Source organism: Beta vulgaris, chromosome 1, assembly GCF_026745355.1.
Source record: "Beta vulgaris subsp. vulgaris cultivar EL10 chromosome 1, EL10.2, whole genome shotgun sequence".
NCBI lineage: Eukaryota > Viridiplantae > Streptophyta > Magnoliopsida > Caryophyllales > Amaranthaceae > Beta > Beta vulgaris.
The window spans coordinates 35,177,030-35,192,098 of NC_079202.1; positions in this window are offsets into that span (position 1 = coordinate 35,177,030).

Sequence of the window (15,069 nt, forward strand, 5' to 3'; positions counted from 1 at the left end):
TTTTTCAATTTATTAATTAGATCATTAAGGGTATTTTGGTCACTTCAAAAGAGGACACCACACCTCCTCCCTTGGATTATATAATAGAGATATATATATATATATATATATATATATATATATATTATATATATATATATATATATATAAGGGAAGGGGGGAGCAATGGTGTCTTTTTTTGAACCGACTATTTTGCCCCCCTTTCCTTTCTAAATTACAAAATACTTGCTTGATTAGCTTCTACTTGATTAGCTTATATGAGGAAAATTAAAGTTTCCTCTTATTATAACTTTATAGAAATAAAATACCTGCTTGATTAGCTTCTACTTTCACTGATCAACAAATATGTTTCATGTTATTATCATTGACGACTACACATACATAGCTTTTTATGCACGCGATGCGTGCGATGACATTTTTAGGCCTAATTATTACTAAGTAGTAAACAAAAAGAAAATGCAAGTTAGTATTTAAGTTCACCTCCATTTTGTAGAAATAAGATTCTTTGAAATACAATCAAATAGTATTTAAAAACACTTTAATAAATAAGTATAAATAATGAACAAATAACGGTATTTTATTTCTATAAAATGCTTTGCAAAAATCATTTCATGCGAAATCAGATTGTGTATGAAAAATTTGAAATTTCATTTCACCTATAATTGAAAATCAAAGTGTTCACATTTAGAAAAGGAGAAAAATTAAAAATGACCATTTCATGCAAAATCAGATTGTGTATGAAAAACTTAAATTTCCTTTCAAATATAATTGAAACTCAAAGTGTGAACATTTAGAAAAGGAGAAAAAATTAAAATGATGAAAATTCTTAAATATCTGTGAAATCAGAATTTATAAGTTAGACAAGGAAAAAAAACTAAAATTGTATTATACTTTTCGGTTACAATTTTGGGATCATAGAGAAATTACTGAAATCCATATAAAAAACTATTATAAATTACAAAAATGAATAAAACCAAAAAAAAAGAACATGACGATATTTAGTAAAGAACATCATACTGATTATAAAAGAACATGCGCATATAAGACTTGAGAAACAAAAAACTATTCAAAATCACAAAAATGAATGACAACATAAAAAGAACATGGAAGAATCTAATTCACAAAATAGAGGTGAACTTACGTACTAACTTGCATTTTCAGTTTGTTTACTACTTAGTATTAGGCCTAAAAATATCATCGCACGCATCGCGTGCACAAAAGACTAGTATATATATATATAGGAATTGGATCTTGTGAAAACCACTCCTAGGCTGAAAACTGAAAATAGATGACCTAACCTAACCATTTTCGCACCACCCCATAATTCACCTCTTCTGCGACACCATCTTCTCCGATCTCCAATCCCTAACTCAACAAACTTCCCACAACAACATCTTCGAATACCAACTTATCTCCGACGCTTCCATCCGCCTCCACACCTCCCTCCTAAATTCTCTCTCCCCCCATCCTCAAAATGTGGCGTCCTTCACCGCCCTCACGCGCGCAAGTCGACGGCGCGTATCGATCACTTCGAAAGAGTTTTTCGGCGGAAGGAACGCTGAGTTCCGACGAGTTTCGGGAGTTTGCTGTAGTTTTGTTTGCGGATGCTGTTGTTTCAAATGCGTCGAGATTTGTGGCGAGTAGTGTTTGTGTTGGAGTTGCGGGGATTGGTGGAGTTGGAATGGCAGCAGAGTTGGGGGTGGTTTGATTGGGTTTGTTATTGGTGTTTATGCTCTTGGGGTTGCTAACTTGCTACTTCTGTTTATGTTAGCTTGGGTTAGGTTAGGGAATTGTGTTTGAAAACAGATGTACAATTAAAAGTTACTCTTATAATATTAAAAGTTACCCTTATAATATTAAAAGTTACCCTTATAATACGCACATAATAAAGTTATCCTAAATGAACTAAAAGTTACCCTTATCATATATAAAGTTGCCTTTGAAATATATAAAGTTATCCTTAATATAATGAAGTTGCCCTAAAACAGGCAAAAGTTACCCCTAAAGTATATAAAGTTACCCTAAAAATGGTAAAAGTTACCCCTTTTTCAGTTTTCAGATTAAGAGCTGTTTTCAGCGGATCCTATATATATATATATATATATATATGAATAGGATCTTGTGAAAACACTCATTAAAATGAAAACTGAAAACAGAAGATCTAGGCCATCAAATAATATTACTCAGATGATCTAAGGGCTGTAATTCTTTCTCCTTCCCCTCATAAAATCCAAAATAACCCCCTCTCTTTTCCTCCTCTTTTTCGCTCAAAAAAAAAAAAAAAACACTCAAATTCTCTCCTCAAACAATGGTGATCCTCAAAAACCTAACTAGGTAACAGCTTGTTTACATGGAGAAACTCGTCGAACAAGCAGAAGTTATGAAGAAATGCGAAATACATGGACAAACTCGTCGTCACAACTCTTCCGGCGTCGACTCTCCGATCGAAGAGAACCACATTGTCTCTGCCGCATAGAAGAATGTCGTCGGCTCAATTCACGGTGCTTGGCGTATCTTGTCTTCGATTAAGCCTAAGATTGATAACGATGATCATGTATTTTGAACCTTCTTGATTGTATTTTGATATGAAATCTGAAATTTCTGATATTCACGAAATTTCTGATATTTCTGATATGAGCATGTATGGAAAGTTGAATTTTGAAATTTTTGATATTATTCTTTCACCAGATTTTTGATTATGAGAGTTGAGAAAGAAAGAGAAGGCTGAAGAAGAGGAAAGTTGAAGAAGAAGGTGAGGGAAAATTAAAAGTTGTCGGTGATTTGATTTTGTAGCTATGCATATTCAAGGGGGGAATGTTTGGAGGTTATATTAATTAACATTATTTCTCTTATGTTCTTTGCTAATGTGCTGTTGTACACTCGTACTGATGTGTTACTATGTCATTGCACATTGAGAAGGTTCTGATTATTGTATACAGAATCTAATGGGCGATGAACTCTTCCTTGTTTGTAGATGACTGTAGGTTGTAACTATGTATTGAACAAAATCATCATTTTATTCTTTCATATGCTTCACTTGCTTTATTTGCTTCAACTTTTCGTCGAGGATGGGAGACTTGTGGCTGGTCTGTGTAAAAATTTTCATAATCTTTCGTTTCATGTGGTGTTGTCTACTTTTTACTTTTCGTGTTTTCTCTGTTATTTTTATCTTGTTCATTATGATGTAGCATACTATGTTTTTATCAGTTTCCAAAGTATTGTTATTAGTTGATGTTCTAAAGCTATTTGTTACCCCCTCTCACTAACATATATTTGGCGAAATTCATACAACCTATTAGCCCAATTGGCAAAACATTGTGTAAGACACAACAATGTAGGTTCGAATCCTACATAGGTTTAACTATAATCAAAGTTAAAATAAGTTTCCCTTAAAATCTAAAAAGTTGTCCTAAAATGGTAAAAGTTACCCTAAAAGTGGTAATAGTTACTCTTATAATAAATAAAGTTACCCTTGAAATATATAGAACTACCCTTAATATAATAAAGTTATCCCAAAACTGACAAAAGTTACCCTAAAAGTGTTAAAAGTTACCCTGAAGGGGTTAAAGTTACTTTTCAGATTAAGAGCTGTTTTCAGCGGATCCTACCCCTATATATACTAGAATTTTTTGCACGCGATGCGTGCTTGAATTTTTTCCGAAACAGAAACTCGATTTTCTTCGGCATAAGAGTCAAAATTTTAACATTAGACTATAAAGTATAATTGTTTTTAGTTGCAAAATTTGATTGGTTTAGTTTCTGTCACTTAAGTCTCTCACCATTATTTTCTTATTACTTTTCAAAGTTAAATTCTATGAACAAAATAGAAATTTTATTGAATTTATTTATGATTTCTAATATTATAATTTTTTAGTTGATTTTTGAAATAAGTACAACTTCTAAATTCTAAACACTATAAAAAAAGTAAATAATTTTTTTCCTTGTCTAACTTCTAAATTCTGATTTCACTACAAATACACCTCTATTTTTATTCATGACCCACCATTAATTGTGAATGGTTCTTGATAATAGTGATTTGTAAGTAAATTTTTGTAAATGTTTTTGTATGTATTGACGTTCTAGGTTATTAGTTTTAGTTTGTATGTTAATTTTAAGTTTTAATAAAGTTTCCCAATTATTTGAGTGATTTGCGTGATTTTTATGACGTGATTTTCTCAATTGTATGAGTGATTTGTAAAGTTTCTTCTTTTAATTGATTTGTGAGTAAGTGTTGTAAATTAATTTTCGGTAGTTTTCTTTGAGTACCAATTTTGATTTTGACAATCCTTTTTAATTTAGAAAGGAAAGGGAGGGCAAAATAGGCATTTCAAAAGAGGACACATTGCTCCCCCCTTCCCTTATATATAATACAGATTTGGATTCGATGCTTGAGTTAGAATCTAACCCGTTTAGTTTAACGGGTTAAAATTTTTAACCCGACTCATTATGAGAAATTATAATTTATAAATGAGTTGGATTTGGGTTGATCAAGTTTGCACTGTGCCTAACACAGTATTTTCACTCGAAAATTCTCCGATTTAAGTTCTTGCGAAAACTAACTTGCAATACAATATTAAATCAATGAATTCAAATAATACACACCAGAAATAACGTGGTTTAATCTCACCTCTGAGATCTAAGTCCACACAAACAAACTCTTTATTATTTGAATCCTAAAATATCAAACTCTTGATACAATATGATTCCCCCACTACTAACTCTAGTAGTGCTCCCCAACACTTATCCATAAGTGTTGCTACTCTTTATAACTAATGAAATTACAGACAGAATAAATCCTCAAAAGTGTGCTTCTTATTCTAGCAAATTATTGGTTTCCAAAGCCTTCTTAGCCAATAAGATTGGTAGATCTTACCTATCTACTTTTGTCATCATATGGTGTTGGAGAGTATTTTAATCTACTTTAAGCACTAAAACCAAATGAAACTTAGCATAACTGACAGTTTCAAGTAACTATCTTTCACCTAGAACCTTAGAATCCTATAACCTTATATGAATTAATCATATAACTCACGTAAAACATATAAGTTAACTAATTAAACAAAATATCATAAGAAATACTTAGTTAGACTACTCTCTAGTTACTTTAACATAATCTCATGCTTTAACATTCTACCCCTCTTAGAAGAAGTTTCGTCCTCGAAATTTGAAATATTTACCTTATTGGAATAGTTGTGGATATCGATCCTGCATATCGGATTGTTTTTCCAAGTAGCTTCTTCTTCTCCATGATTAGACCACGACAACTTTACAAGCGGAATTGTTTTCTGTCTTAATACTTTTTCTCAATGATCTAATATCTGTAACAGATTTTCTTCATATGTCACAACAAGAATGTTAGGGTTTAGCGTCCGACAAAATCGGACGGTAAAAATGCGGAGTCGGACGCTAAACTAATTAGCGTCCGATAACGGACGCTAAACAGCTGATGCAAAACACCTGGTCGCTAATGGCTAGCGTAGCGTCCGTTTGGCGGACGCTAAAGTTTAGCGACCGCTCTTAGATGTTTAACGACCGCTTCTGAGTCTGACGCCAGTTAGCGTCTGTTTAAAGCGGCGGACGCTAGTTAGCGTCGGCTTTGGCGGACGCAAATTACCGTCCGTTGCCAAAAGCGGACGCTAGTTGGCGTCTGCTAATCGGACGCTAACTGTACAAGACGGTCGCTAATTCCTCGACCTTTTCTATGGGTTCAATGACTTTTAGCGGACGTTAATCTCCAATGGCAGACGCTAATTTCTTTTTTTTTTTTTAATAATTGTAATTGAATAGTTTTTAACCTGTTTCGTTTTCCAATCAAATATATACTCAAGCTGTCCGCTAATGCGCCGAATTCTGCACTAATGACCTGTTTGCATTAAATATAAATTCATAAATACACTAATATAAATTCATACATACATAAAAATAAGTTAACGGTTTTAACTAAATTATATGTTTTCACGTTCCGAAATATAAACAAGATAGATAGTGCAAGCTAATGTAGGATCCTAAGTCGCACACGCATCACCACCGCCGGTGGGGGGTCTCGAGGCCCGGGAGGGGGAATGAACCACCACACTGGCTCATCATCTGGCTGTATGTCTCCATAGTGGCCCTCATCTGCGTCAGGTACTCATCATACACCCTGCGATCCTCCTCTCTCTCCTTTTGCCTGGCGATGCGTTCCTCTTCTATCACCTTCTGCATCCGCTCACGTTCTCTTTGCATCTCGGCTCTCTCTTCCTCAAACTTCGCAGACAACTGAGAATACATGGAAGGAGTGCAACTGGAGGACGAACTACCTCCTCCCCTCGAAGACCTCTCAAAATAGAGGTCTGCACTCGTCCCCAAACCAGGAACCCACCCTTTCTTTCTGCCACCAACAGTCTCAAAGAAAATCTGGTTCGGGGCCTTGGTTTCACCTCTTTCTTCACATTGAGCAAGAGTTTTGTCATAACTTTCCTGCAAGAATGGATTAAGCAAGTTTAAGACACTTAGCCAATCAATATGAGAAAAACTAAGCCATTTCGAGCCTTTTTTGGGTTTCATGTTCCTATAATCCTACTTCTATGTCTATTTCAAGTTCTTATTGCTCATGCAAGTCCTAGAATACATATTTAAACTTTCTACTACTTGGTTGTATGATTCTAAGCAAGTTTAAGACACTTAGCCAATCAATATGAGAAAAACTAAGCCATTTCGAGCCTTTTTTGGGTTTCATGTTCCTATAATCCTACCTCTATGTCTATTTCAAGTTCTTATTGCTCTTGCAAGTCCTAGAATACTCACTTAAACTTTCTACTACTTGGTTGTATGATTCTAAGCAAGTTTACGACACTTAGCCACAATATGAGAAAAAATAAGCCATTTCGAGCCTTTTTTGGGTTTCATGTTCCTATAATCCTACCTCTATGCTATTTCAAGTTCTAATGCTCATGCAAGTCCTAGTCATCTATTTAAACTTTCTACTACTTGGTTGTATGATTCTAAGCAAGTTTAAGACACTTAGCCAATCAAATGAGAAAACTAAGCCATTTCGAGCCTTTTTTGGGTTTCATGTTCCTATAATCCTACCTCTATGTCTATTTCAAGTTCTATTGCTCATGCAAGTCCTAGAATACTCATTTAAATTTCTACTACTTGGTTGTATGATTCTAAGCAAGTTTAAGACACTTAGCCAATCAAAATGAGAAAAACTAAGCCATTTCGAGCCTTTTTTGGGTTTCATGTTCCTATAATCCTACCTCTATGCTATTTCAAGTTCTTATGCTCATGCAAGTCCTAAGAATACTCATTTAAATTTTACTACTTGGTTGTATGATTCTAAGCAAGTTTAAGACACTTAGCCAATCAAAATGAGAAAAACTAAGCCATTTCGAGCCTTTTTTGGGTTTCATGTTCCATAATCCTACCTCTATGCTATTTCAAGTTCTTATTGCTCATGCAAGTCCTAGAATACTCATTTAAACTTTCTACTACTTGGTTGTATGATTCTAAGCAAGTTTAAGATACTTAGCCAATGAAAATGAGAAAACTAAGCCATTTCGAGCCTTTTTTGGGTTTCATGTTCCTATAATCCTACCTCTATGCCTATTTCAAGTTCTAATGCTCATGCAAGTCCTAGAATACTCATTTAAACTTTCTACTACTTGGTTGTATGATTCTAAGCAAGTTTAAGACACTTAGCCAATCAAATGAGAAAACTAAGCCATTTCGAGCCTTTTTTGGGTTTCATGTTCCTATAATCCTACTTCTATGCATATTTCAAGTTCTTATTGCTCATGCAAGTCCTAGAATACTCATTTAAACTTTCTACTACTTGGTTGTATGATTCTAAGCAAGTTTAAGACACTTAGCCAATCAAAATGAGAAAAACTAAGCCATTTCGAGCCTTTTTTGGGTTTCATGTTCCTATAATCCTACCTCTATGCTATTTCAAGTTCTATGCTCATGCAAGTCCTAGAATACTCATTTAAACTTTCTACTACTTGGTTGTATGATTCTAAGCAAGTTTAAGACACTTAGCCAATCAAATGAGAAAACTAAGCCATTTCGAGCCTTTTTTGGGTTTCATGTTCCTATAATCCTACCTCTATGCCTATTTCAAGTTCTAATGCTCATGCAAGTCCTAGAATACTCATTTAAACTTTCTACTACTTGGTTGTATGATTCTAAGCAAGTTTAAGACACTTAGCCAATCATATGAAAAAACTAAGCCATTTCGAGCCTTTTTTGGGTTTCATGTTCCTATAATCCTACCTCTATGTTTTCAAGTTCTAATTCTCATGCAAGTCCTAGAATACTCATTTAAACTTTCTACTACTTGGTTGTATGATTCTAAGCAAGTTTAAGACACTTAGCCAATCAAATGAGAAAATAAGCCATTTCGAGCCTTTTTTGGGTTTCATGTTCCTATAATCCTACTTCTATGCATATTTCAAGTTCTTATTGCTCATGCAAGTCCTAGAATACTCATTTAAACTTTCTACTACTTGGTTGTATGATTCTAAGCAAGTTTAAGACACTTAGCCAATCAATATGAGAAAACTAAGCCATTTCGAGCCTTTTTTTGGGTTTCATGTTCCTATAATCCTACCTCTATGTCTATTTCAAGTTCTTATTGCTCATGCAAGTCCTAGAATACTCATGTAAACTTTCTACTACTTGGTTGTATGATTCTAAGCAAGTTTAAGACACTTACCTTGATTTTTTGGACTTTGTCGTTGATCGACACCTTCTTTCCAAACTCATCCCTCATGTGTGTGTCCATGAACAAGTCCACAGCGGAAGGCAGCATCCCTCCACGCTGTGCGGCCTACACGTTCAAAGACATTAATTAAATCAAGTTTTTGTATTAAATGTATCAAACAAGTTACACTTACCAATCTCTTGGCGCGCTCTGCTGAGGAAATAGAACCCTGGACATGAGAAGGAGGTACGCTTGCTGGTCAAGTCACCTCCTCGCCGGTTCTTGCTAGCCTTTGAGATCGTGCTTTGGAAGTCCTTGTCTTGAGCATTCTTCATCATCTGCTCGTGAATGCTCAGAGACAACCATGTCGGACAAACACCACCCTTCTTCTTTACTTTACTATCGAGTGGTGATTATCTTTCAATCTTTTGGCCATTTTTCCTGTCGTATGTAGACCTCACTTGGGATTGAAGCTCCTCCTCCATTTATATGACCCTACATGCATATAAGAAACCAATCAAAAGGGTTAGTTTACATATTATAAACTTAAGTATAAAGGGTTAGTTTACATATATAAGAAAACTAAGCACAACAAGTTAATATTTTTACTATATAAATTAACAAAAGATTTCACCTTGAAAATAGAGAACCAAAGTTTTTTGTATCGTCATCAATGCGAATAGTTTCTCCGCATGGATGATGGAAATGTTGCTTGAAGCATTTAGTCATGTTGCGAATGATCCATTGTCTTCAAACCTGATAAAAAGCAATTAAAACCAAGTGAATAACACCAATAAAATCTATTAAAAGTAATAAAGTATTACGCTCATAATATAACTTACCAAAGTCCATTGGGATCCAACTCCTTTTTCTTGTCACCTACCCCAGCCTCATGATTATCCTCGTCCTCTCCAACTCGCCATCACGCTCAGGCTGAGGCTCACTACCCCCATCACGAGGACCACCTCCGGATCCGGTACCTGATGACATCTGCAAAAGCTTGAAAGTAATCACATATTATAATCAATAAACTATGAAATTAATCATAAACAAATTATAAAACCGTAGTACAAAATATTGAAAATCACATAATTAATCAATTTGGAAAAAGCTTCAAATTAAAAACATATTAAATGACTAAAACACATATAATAAAAATAAATAATATGTCTTACACATAGAGGTCTGCACTAGCGATAAAATGACAAACATATTGTCTTACAACAAAAGCAAACTACATAAGGTAACAAAATACACTAAAGTCATCAAACAAATCATCCTCGTCATCATCATCGTCACTCAAATCACCAGTCTCGTCGCTGCTTTCATAATCACTTGGTTCTCCTTGTTCATTCGGCGCCTCAAATTCCATGATCTCATCATTATTGTTGTCGTCACCAGCATCATAATCTGGTATCTCATCTGGAGCACAAAGAACTGCAGCGGTATCAACTCTTTCCTCCTGGAGAACATCCAAATCAACCGGGGCATCAACTTCGGACTTGCCTTCGTTTTAAACACAGCCCACCATTGCAGTTTATCCCTCCTAAGACTGGGATACGGCGCGTAGTATACTTGGCTAACTTGGTACGACAATACAAACGGATCATATTTTGGGTATTTCTTGGTGTGATTGACTTCCACAAGTTTGTACTGTTCATGAATGTTCATACCCTTGTCCGAGTCCATCCAATTGCACTTGAACAAAATTGTCTTATAAACAGCCAAATTACCATGGTACACCAGTTCAATAACCTCCTCCAAAATGCCAAAGTAATCAGCTCTATCAGCAGCTTGTACACATACACCATAGTTCATAGTTGACTTATTCTTGCCATATTCCTGTGTATGAAAGTTATATCCATTCACAAAGAATGATTCCACGTTCTCACTTGTCTGGAAGGACCCATAGCAAGAGCTCGAGTGACATCGTCACTTGTCATGGCACCAAGGACCTGATTTTAGGGACTAAGTTAGTTCATGAAGGAATCTCAATGGTTATAACAAATAATGTACGAAACTCACATTTGTCTTGAACCAACTAGGGAACTCGGCTTCGCATTTGCTCCACACATCATCCTTAGCAATGTTCGGTCTTGAATTGACAATATAATCCTCGAATCGCCTTGAGTAAGTAATGTCACACACGTTAGGCAAAGGACAAGTAGAATGTAACACAATGGGTCTACAACTTCTCACGAAATTACCTTTCATAATCACTTAAGATGCCACTGTTTGCAAGTACGTAAAGATGTGCTCGATCGTACTCCTTGTCTTGAACCATCGCAAACGTCCATCTGTTCCCGGTCGACCGCAGTCTTCCCTGAACAACTCGGGGACACCAAGACCATGTGTGCTAGCGACATCAGGATTGACATTTCTTCCTAAGTCCCTTGATTTTGTGTCAACCCCGGGCTGAAAGTAGTTGGAGCAGAAGTTCGCTATCTCCTCAGTTACGTAGGCATTGCATATTGAACCTTCAACACGTGCTTTGTTTCCCACTTTACGTTTTAAGTGGTTAAGCAACCTGTCAGTAAGGTGAGGATTAGCATTTTATGTATGAATTCAGTATTGTATGACACTTAAAACAAATTCAATTACCTTTCGAAAGGGTACATCCATCTATACTGGACGGGGCCACCAACTTTTGCTTCATAAGGCAAGTGAACCGGCAAGTGCTCCATTGAATTAAAAAATGATGGAGGAAAGATTTTTTCCAACTTGCATAAGATCTCAGCGATGTTGTTCTCTAAGCGCTTCATCTCACTGACTTTGATTGTGGACGCACACAAGTCTCGAAAGAATTGACTTATTTCGGTTATCGCCTTCCAAACATGCAAAGGAAGCAATTCTTTTAGACCAACCGGCAACAACCTCTCCATGAATACATGACAGTCATGGCTCTTCAATCCTTGCAATTTACTACAACTAAGATCCACGCATCTACTCAAGTTCGATGCAAAGCCATCTGGAAACTTCAAGTCACGTACCCACTCACAAAATACCTTTTTCTGAGCCTTGTCGAGTGTGTAAGGTGCTTTAGGCTTGGCCAAATTCCCACACCATCATCAACAAGCTCCAGTTCCCGGCGTTTGCAAACACGTGCCATATCCTTTCTTGCACTAAGGGTGTCTGAAGTTTGACCCTTCACATCCATCACAGTGTTAATGAGTTGGTCGAAAAAATTCTTCTCAACATGCATGACATCTAAGTTGTGACGGATAATCAAATCTTTCCAATATGGAAGCTCCCACAAAATATTTTGTTTCAACCAACCTTTTTTATCCTTCTCAACATGCATGACATCTAAGTTTTTCACGCACTGCCACAGTTCCTCTCCAGACATTATGTGAGGAGCTACGCCATTCTCAACCTTATTCTTACAAAAAGCAGTCTTATTCCTTCGAAATGGGTGGTCAGAATGAAGAAATTCGATGACAATCGAACCATGTCACTTTACCCCCATGTTCAAGCCAGAATGCTTGCTTTTATCCATGCAATAAGGACATGCCTTCTTTCCAGCAGTAGACCATCCGACAACATACCATACGCAGGAAAGTCACTAATTGTCCAAAGCAGCGATGCTCGAAGGTTGAAATTTTGCTTCCTTGAAACATCATAGGTCGTAGCCCCAATATGCCACAACTGCTTCAACTCTTCAACTAGAGGCTGCATAAACACATCCAAGTTTCCTTTGGGATTTTTAGGTCCCGGAACGAGCAAAGAAAGAAACATGAATGGTTTCTTCATGCACATGGATGGAGGCAAATTGTATGGTGTGAGGATAACTGGCCAGCATGAATATTGCCCTCCAAACTTACCATATGGAGAAAATCCATCGGTGCACAGCCCGAGTCTAACATTTCGAGCCTCAGCGGCGAAATCGGGAAAGGTTCTATCAAAGTGTTTCCATGCTTCACTGTCACTTGGATGTGCTAAGGTACCCTTCATTCGAGGATTGTCGGCATGCCATGTCATTTTCTCAGAGATATTCTTAGTTGCAAAAACCTCTGCAACCTCGGTGTGATTGGAAAGTACATTAACACTTTTGCAGGAATAAGTTTGCCCTTAGAAGTTTTCTTGTACCGATCACTACCGCATACACTACATTTATCTAAGTGAGCATCGCCCTTCCAAAACAACATACAACCTTTAGGACATGCATGTATCCTCTCATGAGGAAGCTCCAAACCCTTTAGAACTTTCTTTGTGTCGTAGAAAGTTCTTCCCATGTTGTTGTTCTGGGGTATCACCTCATTCAATAAACTAAGAAAACTATCAACACCTGTGTGGTAGGTTATACTCACACTTTAAACTTATGATTCTAGAAGCCATCTCCAGCACGGACATCTTGCTCCCTTCATACAAGGGATTCTCGGCCGCCTTAAGAAGGTCAAAAAACTTCTTTGCTTCACCATTTGTTCTTCAACTGAGTTTGAACCGGTAAGCATGGCATGATCTTCAGTATTCCCTAAAGCATCCACAACCATATCCATATACGGATTTGACTGAGCAGAAGATGAGGAGGACCCGTACACGTTCACCATGACATAACCAGTCAAAGTAATTCGGTTTAAAACCCTTACTGTACAAATGTACTTTGACCGTGTCCACATCCAAATAACGCAAGTTATTACACCTCATGCATGGACATTTTATCTTATCACCGTCATTTAAATGAGGATGTTGTAAACAAAACTCAATGAACTTATCAACTCCTTTCACATACTCATTCTAAGGGCACGCCCATCAAGTCTGTTATACATCCAGCTACGTTCCTTCCTTTTCATAATTTAAAACTCTACATACAACTAGAAAATATCAATTCACTATATTCACTACTTGTTAATAGGAGTACGTAAGATATGTATTTAATTATCAACAACAACAACACTTAACATGTTCAATTATCAACAACAAATTCACTTAACAACAACAAATTCACTTAACAACAACAAATTCACTAAACAACAACAATAATACAATTAAAAACAACAACAACAAATTCACTAAACAACAACAACAATACAATTAAAAACAACAACAAATTCACTAAATAACAACAACAATACAATTAAAAACAACAACAACAAATTCACTAAACAACAACAACAATACAATTAAAAACAACAACAATCATCACACACAATAACAACAACTATCATCACACACAACAACAACAACTATAAACAACAATTATACATCAAAAATACCAAAAACCCTAATTAACAACAAGAAATTCAAGCAAAAAATCAACAAAATTAAAGTATAAATCCATACCTTAAACAACTGTAGAAGAGAGAGAAAAGGAGGCGGCGGCTCGGCGGTGACTCGGCGGCGGATCGGCAACTGCGGCGCCACGTGAAGAGAGAGAGTGAGGTTAAGAACGACACACGAAGAGAGAGAAGAAAGAAGCGGTGAGTGCGGCGGTAGGAGTGTGCGGCGGCTGTAGGATTTCCGGCGGCTGTAGGAGTGTCCGGCGGCGGTAGAGATTCGCCGGCGAAAATGCGAGAGGGAAGAGGTTTTTAGCGTAGGATTGGGGAAGAAGATGTGGTCGAAAAATTGTGGGGAGGGGTCGAAGAACTCTTGGTATATCCGCTAAAATAGCGTCCGCTAAGGGACTTTAGCGTCCGCTTAACGGACGCTAATTTGCGTCTGCGTCCAAAACGGAGGCTACAGTCCAGGGACGGACGCTAATTGCCATCTGACACGTAAACGGATGCTAAATTGGACGCTATTTACCGTCTGATTGTAATTCGGACGCTATTTTCGCGGATACCGTCTGTTTTGTTAGACGGACGCTAAGGTCAGACGCAAAAGACGCGGATTCTTGTTGTGTGTTAATGTCTCATTTATCCTCAGTGGTTCATAGGATAGCACGTGGGATGGGTCATGAATATACTTCCTCAATTGAGACACATGAAACACATTATGTACTTTGGACAATTCCACTGGTAGAGCAAGTTCGTATGCTACTTCTCCAACTCTACTCAGGAACTCATATGGACCGATATACTTCAGACTTAGTTTCCCCTTTGCTCCAAATCTTTTCACTCTCCTGTAGGTGAGATCTTGAGAAATACTTTATCTCCAACTTCAAATTCTAACTTCCTCCTTCTTAAGACAACATACTTCTTCTGACGATCTTGTGTCGCTTTCATCTTTTCATGAATCATCTTAATATGCTTCATTGTTTCTTGAATTAATTCAGGCCCAATTGGTATTTGACAATTTAAGTTATCCCAACATATCGGCATACGACACCTCCGTCCGTATAATGCTTCATAAGGAGCCATTCCAATGCTTGAATGATGGTTGTTATTATATGAAAATTCAATTAGTGCTAAATGATCTTCCCATGATCCTTGGAGTTCCATTATACA